The following is a 14,024-nucleotide window of genomic DNA, read 5'->3' on the forward strand; positions in this document are numbered from 1 at the left end:
TGAAATTTGAAGCTAGTTTAGATATTATTGTTAAAAAATTATCTGCCTATCCAGTAAATTGGTGAATCGCTACCTATTTTTATTCTTTAGTAATCAAACATCTACTCTCCTCGGAATCCTCTTACTGTGTTTCTTACAGCACACTAGACACTAGGTAATTAAAGGCCATTTCACATACACACAGATACACACAATTGCTGGATAAAACTTCCTTCAATGACTGCTTTATAATAAATGTTATAATTAATGTTAAACTTGATTTTTTACCTGAACTTCTGCCTAGATTTGAAGTCCTCACCATATGGTTGGAGAATATTCTTAAAGTTATTAACTAAAATTTTTTTCAAGTTTTTTCCCCCTGAGGTTAACAACAGATCTGGAGTTTAAACTTGCAGAGCCAAGATGAGTTAAATCCAGTGGAACTGTTGATCTCTTCACAAATATCTCATCACTACTGTAATTATGTTTCAATCACCTGGCCTTAATAATTTGCAATTGCATGCGTTGCTCTAAAACCCTATTTTAAGTTATTTTTAAGTTAAATATGAGAAGTTTGTTCATTTAATATTGAATTTGATTATATATCAACTAAAAAGCTTACCCAAACTTAAATACATGCAAATGCTGTAGTCATTAACTTGAGAATGTATTTAGTTGCAAATACCTACCTTGGTTTTCCTAACTCTGCCACTGATTGAAGAAATTGAGAACTTATAATGGAACTTCCCTCTCACCAAATATACTGTTTACTTTATATTACTGTCTTTAATGATAATTATAAGCATTATTGTCTTATTTCTTACCTTTCAAAGCTTTGAAATGTTTTGCATCTTTTATTTGTAAAACTATGATTACTTTTTTCATTCAAGTCCAGTTTATATCTTTGCTATGAAGAACCTTTTTTATTCACCTAGATGTACTGATTTCTTTCACTTGGGTTTCTTTCTCCTCTAGCTACTTAATAGGCTAAGGGAATAATTTATGTAAAGTATAAGAGAAACTGAGCAAGAATGTAAACTATATAAAATTACTATATACACATATATATGTGTATATGTAATTTATATATGCACACATTATAATATATATAAAATGAGAAACATCAAATTTTAGCACTCTTAGCTTTTTACAGAACATATATCTATCCCTTAATAGAATGGAATAATAATACCAGGGATTTTGAGGAACCAAAATGATGCTACAGAACAGTAGGATTCATAAACTTGCTCAAAGTGGCTCAGTAAGTTGGTAGCAAACCTTAGAGTGGATTTAATTTGCTTGGGGCTATTGCATTAGTATTCTATCTATGAAAACTAGAATAAATGTTGAAGCCATCTGTCATTACCACAAGGAGATGAAAAAGAGACTATCACCTGCCAGACAGTAAAGCTGAAAAATAAAGGTCTCACAACATGAAAGCAATGTAAGGAAATATATCTAAAAGTTGTCAGAGGGCAAAGTCTGTCCTTGATCAGCTTCCACCAATTATTATTTTAAAACTAAACGTTAGTTGCATGAACTTGGCTGTTGCAACAGAGGTCAGTTAATTAATTGCTTACCATTAAATAACAACAAAAAAAGAAAAGTAATTATGTACATGGTCAAATCTCTGTTTGTATGAGTCAATTCTTTTTTTTTGTAGATTTGGGTTAGATTCAATTTTCCATGAATTCAGGGTTTTACAAAAGTGACTGTTTTATTATGTCATCTAAAATATTCATTTATTTCATTATTGTCAGAAGATAATTTTGTCTCAGGATCTTTCCAACAATATTGTGATGTAGGTTCTAAGTAACCCTAGATCTAAGGGGTTTTTAACTTAAACGGATTCCAGCTAGTCTAATCATATATTTTATAGGCACATACATATATGCACAAACAGAATTCTTTTGTTTTAAAATACCACTCATGGACAAAATAGTAAAAGACTTTTATGTTTCGGTAGTAATATATGAAAGAAATTCTAGTATAAGAAGCACAAAATATTTTCTAATTCCTGACTCTCTTTTTTTGGGGTGGGGGTTAGGAGTTTTAATAAAGGTGGCAAACCGAACCAGCCTGTATTTATTTAACATTTGTCCTGTTGTCTGCTTTTCAATAGCACAGACTTATGCATTGATATAGAAAGTTTAACACAAATATAGATTCGCTTCTAACAGATAATTACAATAGTTGGCACAGAGAAATTAAAGAATTGCTTCAAATGAAGAGACACTTTGCTTGTATTACAGTAAATTAATGCTTCCAATAAAGCTTAATGTCTCATTTTATATCATTTCAAAAAGAATAGGGCATAATTAGAAGAGTAACGCTTAAATATGAAAGTTTACTTGGTTCCACAACTGATTTCTGTATGCTTTAAAAGTATTAGTAAATTACACTTTAATAACTAGTATATGAATAAAATATAAGAATATTTTAACCTAGGATTTACCTTGTTCAATCAAATTATATTGCATTATATAAGTTGTTGAGTTACTTGGATAATCTCTTTCAATCAAACCTGTTGTTTTTCTGGGAGTTAGTTTGCGATATTGTAGTTATTTTTGTAAAAAGCGAACATGGTTCAGATGACCCTTTACTTTCTGAACTCCACATTTAATGTTCTGATGTAAGAAATTTGATTTTGCACATATGATGTTTTATTTTGTGAAGCTTCAAATATTTTATAAAATAAACTACATGAAAGGCTTTTTCTCCCCAGAAATTTCTGTTTTTCACATTTGACACATAATTTTTAAATCTTCATTTTTTAGTCAAAATCTGCTTTTTTGGGGGGGGGATTATTCTATTAAATTTTGCTCAAGTTCCATGTCAATTACTGAGACAAATATTAGCCACCTCTTTTTGCCTCACTACATCTCCCATCCCCCTGAGATGTGACACCCTATATCGACTAATGTCTTGGCAGAATTTGAACATAAATCACGCTTGTCTTTGGTGGTATACTATGTGTGATTCACCAGCATACGAAAACATAATATGCTTTATTGTGTCTCATTTGATGTTTTGTTTTAGAATATACGTAGCATTTGTAAATTAGCTTAATGTGCAACCAAGTAGTTGTTATTGTAAGAACAATTTGTGATTTAACTATCAATTAATATTATTTTATCTTTCCACATGATTTTGTTAAATTGCTTCTTACAATTGCTTTTGTCAGTCAAGTAAAATAGTCATTTAAATTGCACTGTATTAGCAACATAAAAAACAACTATTGCAAAATATAATAGGAACTGAAACTCTCACAGGTTGTAAACTGTCTCCCTTTGAAACCTTGTCTGAAGAAATTAGTATGAATTATGCCTTCTAAATAAGTACAGGTGAGTCATCTAGCTTTCATTAAACATTTTTATTTTAAGGATTTTGTTACTTGGCTCTTTTAAAAAGTTAAACTTTGTTTGAATTTTTCTTTCAAGTATTTCCTTTTCAGCTGTTCACCAAAAAAAAAAAAAAGTCACATCAAGTTATCTATCTTTAGAATAACAGGAAATGCAAAAATTGATATTAATAGCTTGGGTATTTAAAAACATAATTAAGATAAAGTTTTTAACATTTTATGTTTCAATTGTTATACAAATAGAATGACCTTAGCATATGACAGCATGTGCCATTTTCTTACTGAGGTAATGCATTGTGATTGGCCAGTTTGAGACATGTATATGTGCGTGCATGTGTGTGCATGCGTGTGTGTGTGTGTGTGTACACACACTTGTATATCTAAATACTACATATTACATGTAGTAGATTTGTATATGCAGTATATGTAGTTTGAATATTCTAGCTAAGAATAAACTTATATTTTCAGGCTTTGGGACTGCATTAAGGAGACCCTTCTCTATTATGTTTTTTATATTCAGTAATTAAATTTTTAATGAAGAAAACTATGAATTAAAAGTCCATCTAATGAAACTAAGATAAGTGTAATAGCAAAGGCTCTGATCTGCAGAGAAATGTATATCTCAGGCATAGCAGAAGCTCTGTGCAAAACTACATTTTGCTCAAATTTCTGTTTCCTTCTCAATTTGCCAAAAGTATTTCTAGTAAAAAGTAAATTTTGCTACTGTGGCCTTCTTGTAACTAACTTTTATGTGCTGGTATTTGTTTTTTAGCATATGTCACATACAGGAATGACTTCATTAGAATAGTATAGTTAGTTTACCAAATTATTGCTTTGGAAAACAAGAATACTAAGGATAAGATATTTATATTTGGTTCACTAATTAGGTATTATTAGATTAACTGGTGGATCACTTTATTTCATACACCTATTCATTTTAAGGAGGTTTCTGAGAATCTGTTAAAAGTGTGTCCATTTTTGCTAGTTTGAGGCAGCTAATGATTATATATAAATGTACAAATGACAATGAAAAGAATTTTCAATCCACTATAAATTAGTTATTAGACAATCAATAACAAGGTCATTGTTTTTCAAATTAATGATAGAATTAAAATTAGTTGAATGAATAACAGATAAATGTCAAATTTTAAAAAATATGTCATATTATACATAATGACCCAAATCACCACTTGATCCAAAGTCAAGGACCTTGAACCAGATGCATTTAAAAGTTATTCATTTATTTGGGCATAGATTTCCTTCATAAGAGAAAAACATTTTAAATCACCCATTTAAAAAAAATTGTCTTTCGTTTTTTCTAAATTGGACACTAGATTTGCCAATGATTTGCGTTGTGTTAAAGGTGTGGTCCTGTTGCTGTCTGATCCAAATTGGCTTGGAATTGGTCCAGGATTTCAAGCTGGGATTCTTCTGCACATTTAAATGTATGTGACTTGATTGGAAGTTGTCAAAGACGACTCATTAAACTGGAAATCTCACTATGTCATTGTTTAATTGGTCTTTTTTTGATGTTGTAAATGTATTGAAGTGTCATAAACTGCAAGCACAGCAACACACTGAATAGCCAGTTACTTTTTTTAAAAGTTTTAGATTAATGATTGATAGTGAGAGACAGAGAGAGAGAGTGTGCTTAACTGAAGCATCTATAATAATATATTGTATAGGTTGAAGGCAATACCTGGGATACATTACCATTTTCCAGCAGGAAGTCAAAGTGAAGTAAGCCAGGCACAGAAAGACAAATAATGCATGATATCACTTACACGTGGAATCCAAAAATATTGAACTCATAGATGCAGAGTAGAATGGTGGTTATCAGGGCCTGGAGCATTGTTGGTCTTAGGTTACAAAATTTCAGTTAGATAGGAAGAAAAAGTTGTACAATGTGGTGACTATATTTTCTATGATTTGAAAAATATAAATAAATGTAGTTTGATTTGACTATAAGTAGACCTTTAAGAATCCTGCAGTGGATTTTTAAGATAGCCTATATTTTTGAGGAAAAAAAATATTGTTATACTTTTAATAAAAGCATGATTTTCATGAAGCAAATACTGCAATAGGCCACATAATATATTGGTTGATGTTGATTGGTAACACTGAATAATTGTGAAATGTTTTTCCTTCCTTAGTATATATGAACAGAGTGGTAAACATTAAGTATTAAAAAGTCACAGTGTTAAATGATTTTGAATTTGTATGGTATCAAATGTTTCCAAATAATTAGATTGCCTTTCCAGTCACAACAAGAAAAAAATAACCTTATTTTTCTTCAAGGGCAAACAAAATACATCTTAAGAAAAAAAGTGGACTAGTTGAAAGGGAGCTATTTTATGGAAGCGTATAGAAGCATTTGCAGAAAATGTTCATTAATTCAATTTAAGGGATACTGGTCATTTCTTAAGTAAAGGCAATGAAAATAAATCTCTAGAATATGTTAACTAAGAAATACTGCATTATATTCACTTATCAGTGAATCAGGCAGATGGAGTATTTTGTTAAAATCTTAAACTGTATCCTGAAATTTTATTAATAGCAACAGTAAATGGACTGTAATATTCAGTCTTATATTTTAAAAACAATTTTGTTTATGTGTGAACGAAGTAAATCACTTATGCTATAACAAATCTTTGAACCCATCACAGTTCTGCTAGAATGTACTGATACATTCCAGAGTATTTCTTTCTATTTTATACTTAAAATTTAGGATTTTTATTTAACTTGATTCTTCAAAATGATATTATCTTCTTGAATTAGGCACTTACCGGTTAAATAGTGCCATTTGATTTTAAAAGAATAACTTGGAGCACTTCTATTTTTTATATTACCTGTCTCACATTTTATATGAGGATGGATGTACTTGTGTGTGCAGCAAGTGTAAAATTTTTATTAGAGAACCTCTGGTGGATATTTTTATATGTATTTATCAGCTCATTTGTAGTTTACATTTATTCTTTAAACAATTGTCATACATTTGGTAGATAAGCCTTTACATATATGTATATGTTTGTAGGAATACATTCACACACACACACATGCAGACATTCATGCACACCTGTAGGATACAGGGCCATAGGACAAATAAGTTAAGAAAATAAAGTTGGCTTTAATTTTACTTTTTTGTAGTACATAAAAATATAAAACAGGTCCTATTTTACTGAATTACAACAGAAAAAATAGAATTAATTTTAGAGTAAAAGAAGTAGTTTATCCTTAAATACTTTAGATCTAATTATACAAGGGTATATGGTTATTAGGACAGTGATTAAAAACTTAGCTTAATTTTCCTAAATCTTTTTTATGATGATGTACTTTAAATTCTCTGTTAAAAAATATATATATATGAGGATTATTTTATTTGTATAAAATAGTTATTAAACTACTGGGTATTAGAATCTGTACATTATTAAATGACACTAAATGTGCTTGATGCCCTTTCTCTATTTCTTTTATTGTTTTTTTTTTTTTCATTACTTCTTGCACTTAGAGCAAGCATATCCTTTAGAATCAGTGAATAAATGATAGGAAAACAATTTCATAACATGAAGGAAAAGAGACTGTTCTAAAAGCTTTGCCATCAATGAGATGAGTTAGGAATGAGGTCAGCAGGTTAATCTACAGGTCTACATAAGAAGATGTGTATTACCGCTTCTTGCAGTGGACTATAATTGTCTTTGAAAACACCTGGTAAAGATCCTGTTAAATTGAAATCAATTACTTTCTCAATAATTCCATGGCATATGTCAAGTCATTACGTCATCGGCAAGAGTGCAAGCATGCATACATTTTTGCAACATAGAAAGGAGCTTATAAAACATTGATGACTTAGAAGTTTCTGCCTCACCTAAAGCTTATGGAATTAAAAAAGGAAACTTTGTACAAAATATAAAGCCTTGTACACAGTATTCAGTAAAAAGTTCACTTTGTATTTAGCTATCTACAAAAATACAAATATTTCCCATCACCTTTTGCATCTTCTGGTAGGGAAAAGTATAAGTAAGTGAAAATGGTTTCAAAATACTTTACGATTGTCATCTCTGACACCTTTATTTGTACCCTCTAAAAATGCTCTGATAAGTGGGTACTGTAATAAAAGATGAACGTATGTCTGCTGTTCACTGATTTTTTTTTCTTTCCCACTGTTGACAGTATGGTACATGCAGATTTGAACTTGTAGCCAGGAACAGTGCTTCCATGCTTCAAATTGCCAAAAGACCCCCAGGGACAGAAACTTGACCTGCTTTTATGAAACCATAGAATTACATTTATACAAGTTACCCCATGGGAAAGGAATGAACTGATCCCAATTCAAACCTTAATATTGGAGCCTTCTGGGTCAAATTTGATTTTTCTTTCTGTTAACACCTGTTTGGCTACTATACTTAGTACCTTGATAGTCTTAGGAAATTTTAAAAATATTATTCATCAGTGATATTTCACAGTTAAGCCAAAGCGCCATCAACATTCTGTAGCTCTTGTTTTCTCATGCTCTTAAAGTGTTACTTTTTGAAACAAAATTCTTCCTTTTACATATACATTCTAGATTTAAGAGTTTAAATGCAAATTTAATTAAATATAGAAACAATTATTTGTACTCTCTAATCAATTTCTCTTTACTAATGAGTCAGTCCAAGTAGGAGAAGAAAGTTTTTTAAGGAAATTTTCCTTGTAACAACATATCTGATTAAGGATTTTTCTAGGAATATATTTCATTTTTCTTAGGGTCACATTTTAAATAGTTATGTTTCTTATTTTGGTTTTAGCTGGAGCACCTGACAGTGTTTCCAGAATGCTGCTTTTGCTGCTAATAATAAATGAAGGTGGTTGCTGATAAACGGAATGCATTAAAGACATTTTTATTTTAGTTGGATTCACTTTACTTACGTGAAATGGACCTACGCTGGAAAACTGAAGTTAATTTCTTCAAAATAAAGAAGAATTTAGATGTGTAGTAGTTTGCTTCATTTTTGGACTATGCTATGTCATATACATGCAAATGGATAATGGATATAAATGGGCAAAGTTACAGCATCTTCACTTGTTTGACAGTATTAAATGACAACCATTAGATTACAGAATGAAGACCTACTTCTCCATATAGAATGACTTGCTCTCAATGTTAATATACACACAAAAAAACTTTATAGATGATAAGGCAACACATGTATATGCTATTACAATTATGATAGTTAAATAATTTCATCATTGGGTTTTGAAATTCAGGTGAGTAAATTTCTTTTCAAATTAAAAGTTAAAAGGAATTCCAAACACTTTTCACTTTTTTCTCACTTGACATTGAGGAAACCATTTGGATAAGTGGTTATTGGTTATTTCCCAATAAGACCCAAACATAAAAGTTCCTAATAATAATTATACTAAATTGATTTGTGGAATAGAGGAAAATACCAACATTGCCAATGGAAGGTATGCCACTTTTCTTATTATCATAGGTCATGATCATCAAGGAAAAATTGTCAGGGGTTTTAAACATGCGTTGTTTATTCTATTTCTATTGGCTGCTAAGTGACAAAAACCCCACAAACATTTCTTTTTGCTGTAAGTTAACAATTTTTCTGCCTTGCCCTTATACTTATCATTTAAATGAAGATGAAAAATCATATCATATATTTGGCTGTTTCTTAATATCATTTGATGCCATATTTATGAAAAACCAATATTTAATTATATATCTTATTTCATTTGAAAGTTTACCCCAGCTAGTTTCGTGGTGATTTAATACGGCTATTGGACTCCACTGTCTCTAACTGTGATGGAAGGAAGGAAAGTAGGTAGATCATAAGATCATTATGTTGGTCTTAAAAAAGAATCTATGCCAGAAAAGGCAACCTAATCTGACTTTTGTAATGGTGATGATAGGAAGTTCCTATGACCTTTTTTGTCTTTCAGAGGCACTTTCTAGCTCTTTCCAATAATGACTGATGTTACACACCACATGAACTGGAAATAAAGACATGTTAAAAAAAATCTTGCTATAAAATGCATGAAAGGAGAGGGGAAGTTTTATTTTGTAGGCAATCCTCTAAAAGTAGAGTAATCCTTAATACTGCACAGAATCGTACGTCATACTCAAAATAAGAATTAGACACCAAACTAAATTTCATCTTCTTAAATACCCTTATCATCTAAATTATCATCATAACCCCTCCTGTTTTTTTTTGAAACTCTAGTGAAATTGTGCATGAAATAGAAACACTTTACCATGAAATTTACCTGTAAACATCTAGCCAAAAACAAAACAAATTCTAGGTTTTGAGCTATTATTTAGAACAGATTTCTTAAATTCAAAAGGGTGAAAATAATACAATTTTACGTAATTACAGTATTTTATTCCAAGCTTAGGGAGTAAAATTAAAATGGTATATTCTATATGGAGTAAACTTTTTGCTCTTTTTTTTTTGGAGAGTGGGTTAAATAAGGTCCATGACAGGAATGCTGTTTGTTTTTCACAAAAGTTGTTTGTGATTTCAGGTACCCCTGGGAAATCTCTTGATCAGTTTCACATCTGTTCCTGTCAAAGTGGGTGCTAAGATACCGGTCACCCAGCAACCATGTCCAAGAGGGAATTGGGCCGATAATAACTTCAAAAAGGAATGACAGATGCTAGATTAGGATGAAAGACAAAACGCATGAAAAATGAGCTTGTTAGAATCAAAAATTTGTTCAAGCACCTTTATGCAAATTAAATGAATATTGAATATTTGCATGCAGTAATTTCTATTTTTTTATTTGATTGAAAAGAGAATAGTGCATTTAAACTCACAAATGCAACTTCTTTCTTTTGTACTAATTAACATACAAAGCAGAATCTCTTTTTAAAAAATCAGATTAGCCACCTGGGTTCTTAGATCTCCACTAAGTATGTTACAATGTGTGTACGATTTTTCTTGAAAAATCGTACTTTGTAAGAGGACTTGGTTTATCTAATATTTTTGATAATAAACAGTGTCATGTGAATTAAGATTATTTTAGATGAATATAAATCCATTTCTTGAGAAAGCCTTTCAAAAGTAACCTTATCCTGTTGTCCTTGAAATTGGTTAATGTACATTAATAAAAGATCACTCAAGATGAGTTCACACCAAAAGCACAGGCTTCTCATTGACTGGTTAAATAACAATGCATTAAAGTAAAACAGAGTGGTATGCCCTAAAAGAAAGCAGGCAGAAAGATCTCTTCAGAATTTAAGATGCTCTTTGATACATTACCAGTTTTTCTATTGAACTGTTCACATACTAATCAGAATTTAGAAAAGCCTGATAAAATGTAGTGATTGAGAGAGGTTTCTGAGTCTTGGTTTAGCAATGTCTAATGTGGTCACGTAGAGAAATTGATTTTCTTCAGAAATTAATTAATTTTTCATATCGCCCTAAGCTGCAGTTAAAAAGAGTGCATACTTGTCTGTTTTTTCCAGAAATATTGCCTAATCATATTAATACCATTGCCCCAAGGATGAAAAGATAATTGTACAAATGCATTTGGAAATATGTATCACTGAGTATTTATGATTAAATTATGCAAATGACCCAACTCTCATCCTTTCCAGACCCAGATTGTCTAATTAGGATTGATATGCTGAATAGATGTTCCAGAATTTGAATACAAGCATGTCCAAGGAGCAGAAAATTGGAAATGACAAGGCTGAAATCCAAAGAAAAGTGTCTTTCGTTTCTATACTTTGTTAATGTGCTGTTAGCAGTTGAGGGTTTTTTCCCTCCCTTTGACTATTTTGTGGCTCATATGTCCTTATTAGAAACAAGTATGCAAAACGAACTTTAGCCAATAGTATTTTACTTGTATTTGGTGCTTATTTAAAAATAATCTCTTGGTCATTCAAAGAGAACATTGCTATTCCTTTGCTCCAAACAATGTAAACTAACCCTTAATTGGGTGACTTTTTAAAAAATTTCCTCTGAATTAGGATCATAGCTTTATTTCAAAGCTAGCTCTCTAAACTTTAATGGTATACCAGGACAGTGTTTTCTAAAGATACGCTTCTTAAATCTGTAGTTCATTTGTTCATTCATTTACTTACATGCCTATCTTCTTGTAGTTGGAGAACACTGTTTAAGCAACAGTTCTGATTACGGAAAAAAAAAGCAGCACTTTAAATGTAACAACGTTTGGATTTGAGGTCCTCAGCAGGCTTTCTCCCTCATTGATTACACTCATTCATCTCAGATGGAGGGGTGGTCGCGAAGAGCAAGGAAGGGACTGAACTGTCAGGACTCCTGCCTTTGTTAAGCAGCGGGTAGTCACTGCCTCTGAACTCGGCTGGCTCCTGCTTCCCATCTGCAGGATGATGGATTGCTATGTTTAATACATTTCAGCTTTTGTCTGTCATAGTGTGGACAGACAGTACTATCAGTGATTTCAACAGTGATTAGAAAACTGTTTCAAACCACTCCTATTGGCCAGACAGCTCCCAGGAATGTCTGATGAAACATACCCATTGGCACTCTCACCATGTAAATGTGTAGTTTAACTAGGCAGAGACTGTACACGCACTGTTTAAATCGATGCAGAAGCCACTGAGAATGACTAGACTGCATATCAATTTTTGAACAAAAGTGCACAAGACAATATTAAGAATCTTTGGGGTCTCTAAAACTAAAAATTCAATCCCAAGTAGTCCCAAGTTTTAGATGAATTTGTATTCATATGGTAACAACATGTGCTTAATGGCAGGGCTGTATTCCATAGACTATGATGTCAGTTGTTGCTATGCTATCAATACTGAGCTATTTAGCTATATTGGGTGGGGGGTAGAATGTGAGGACTATGTGAAAGCAGTAAGACATGACTTGGCATGTGCTATGCTGGGATTTGCTGAGCTGTGGGGGCTTTGTGGTTCACAAGTCCAAAAAGTGAATGATTTCAACAACAAGAAGGCCACTATATACCAGCTCAGTATTCTCCCTGGAGTGTCTTGTTCTATTTATAAAACTGATACTAAGAAAATACAATTAACTAAAGAAAAAGAAACTATTCTTTTAAGCCATTAATAACATAGGCAAAGTTTTATTTCAAGAATGGAGCATAATAAATCAATCAAATGGCCAATAACATCATTATTTAGTAGTTATAATGTTATATACTAAATGTAATGTAAATTATAATATGAATTATAAAATATATTTAAACATGGAGTTTTAACTGTAGCAGTAGATAATTATTAAAATAATAATCCAGCCAAAGTTTTGAAACAATAACCTAAATCAGGAGAAGCTTACTTGCCTTTGATTAATCTCTACTAAGAAGAAGGTTAAAGAAAAAGTTTATGTGATCAACAGCAGGTGTCTGATGAGAATAAGAACTCCAGATCTTAGATTATATTTCCTCTTACTGATGTTCTGACACTAAAAAATGTTCACCTGAAAACCTTTTAGTAAAAATTTCTGGCCCTGAAATATGTGATTGCAAGCATACTCATGGATGTACATATCATAGCACAAATGAACACATATACACATTGCATTTCATCTGGACCGCTTCAATAGCTTAAGTTTTTGTCATTTCACATTGCTTATTTGGTAATAAGGATAGGTCATACTGTAACTCCTAAAAGAGTTATTAAAATATTTATATATTTTACAAATTGTCTTGTTCATTGATGCATTTTAAAGTTATTGAAATACGGCTCAGCTTAAAAACTATGCATTCATTCAGCATATTCTAAAGGAGTCATTTCTCAGAGTAACTCAAAGATAGTGCCCATATGTACTTCTGTATGGAAATTATATAACTGGGCTTAAGTAAATCTGAATTTTTAAATTCAAACTTTTCACAATTTATGTAGCACATATATAGTGTAATAATGTATTACCCCTCAACATTTTTGTACTGAATAATTATGTGGTTGTTAAACTTTTAATAGTGGAGTATTAAGTAGTCTCTTATTGACTTCATAGTTGTGGGTTGGGGGTGGGCAAAGTTTATTCTTTGAGAGAAGGATAAGGTATAGAAGGAAGCTGTTAGCAGGTCACATCTCTCAAAATCACTGTATTGGTAGGAATCTTCTATCAAGTCAAAGGGAAATGCATAGTTTAGGCTACTAGAGTTAAGGTGGAAGATTGCATGGAAGGGCCTGAAGGTGTTGAGTAATACTCTGTTTTAAAGTAGAGCTATCTCATGAAATGGACATACATTACTCTGCTACATTCCTTCTCTATCTATTTGTTAATAAATTTTAAGTAGGTATCTAGTAATCAGTAGGGACTTAGGGCATCCTGGCTGGGAGACAGATTTTAACAACAAGAAGGAATATTTGTACCATTGTACTTACGTATACTTATGAGAGCTATAGATCTTTCCTCAACATATTGTAGGAAATATAAGTGCTTGGCAAATTCAAATGTATATTTTGTCCATAGATGGATCTGTTTGGGCTGTTCAACTGTATCTTGTGCAACTTTAAGAGTGTAAGCGTATGTATACATTTGTGTGTACACATGTCTGGGTGTACACTGTAGGTTGCCAACCCTTGTTATACACACTGTTAGTCTTACGTTCAGTTAGGCACCATAATTACAAAGTAATACAAGTTATTCGTCCTACTGTAGTTAAATAAAAAAAAATATGTGGTAGAAACTAAATGAATGAGTTTCTCATGAAGCTAAATGGATGGATTTGCTATTTGGAAATG

At 31.5% G+C, this 14,024-nt stretch overlaps 1 protein-coding gene across 4 annotated transcripts in view; it reads left to right on the forward strand.

The window, feature by feature from the left end:
• The window catches only part of DACH1 (dachshund family transcription factor 1), a 428,780-nt gene that overhangs the window by 3,204 nt on the left and 411,552 nt on the right, over positions 1-14,024 (forward strand). The window lies entirely within an intron of this gene.

The sequence above is a fragment of the Callithrix jacchus genome, chromosome 1, assembly GCF_049354715.1.
Source record: "Callithrix jacchus isolate 240 chromosome 1, calJac240_pri, whole genome shotgun sequence".
NCBI classification, from domain to species: domain Eukaryota; kingdom Metazoa; phylum Chordata; class Mammalia; order Primates; family Cebidae; genus Callithrix; species Callithrix jacchus.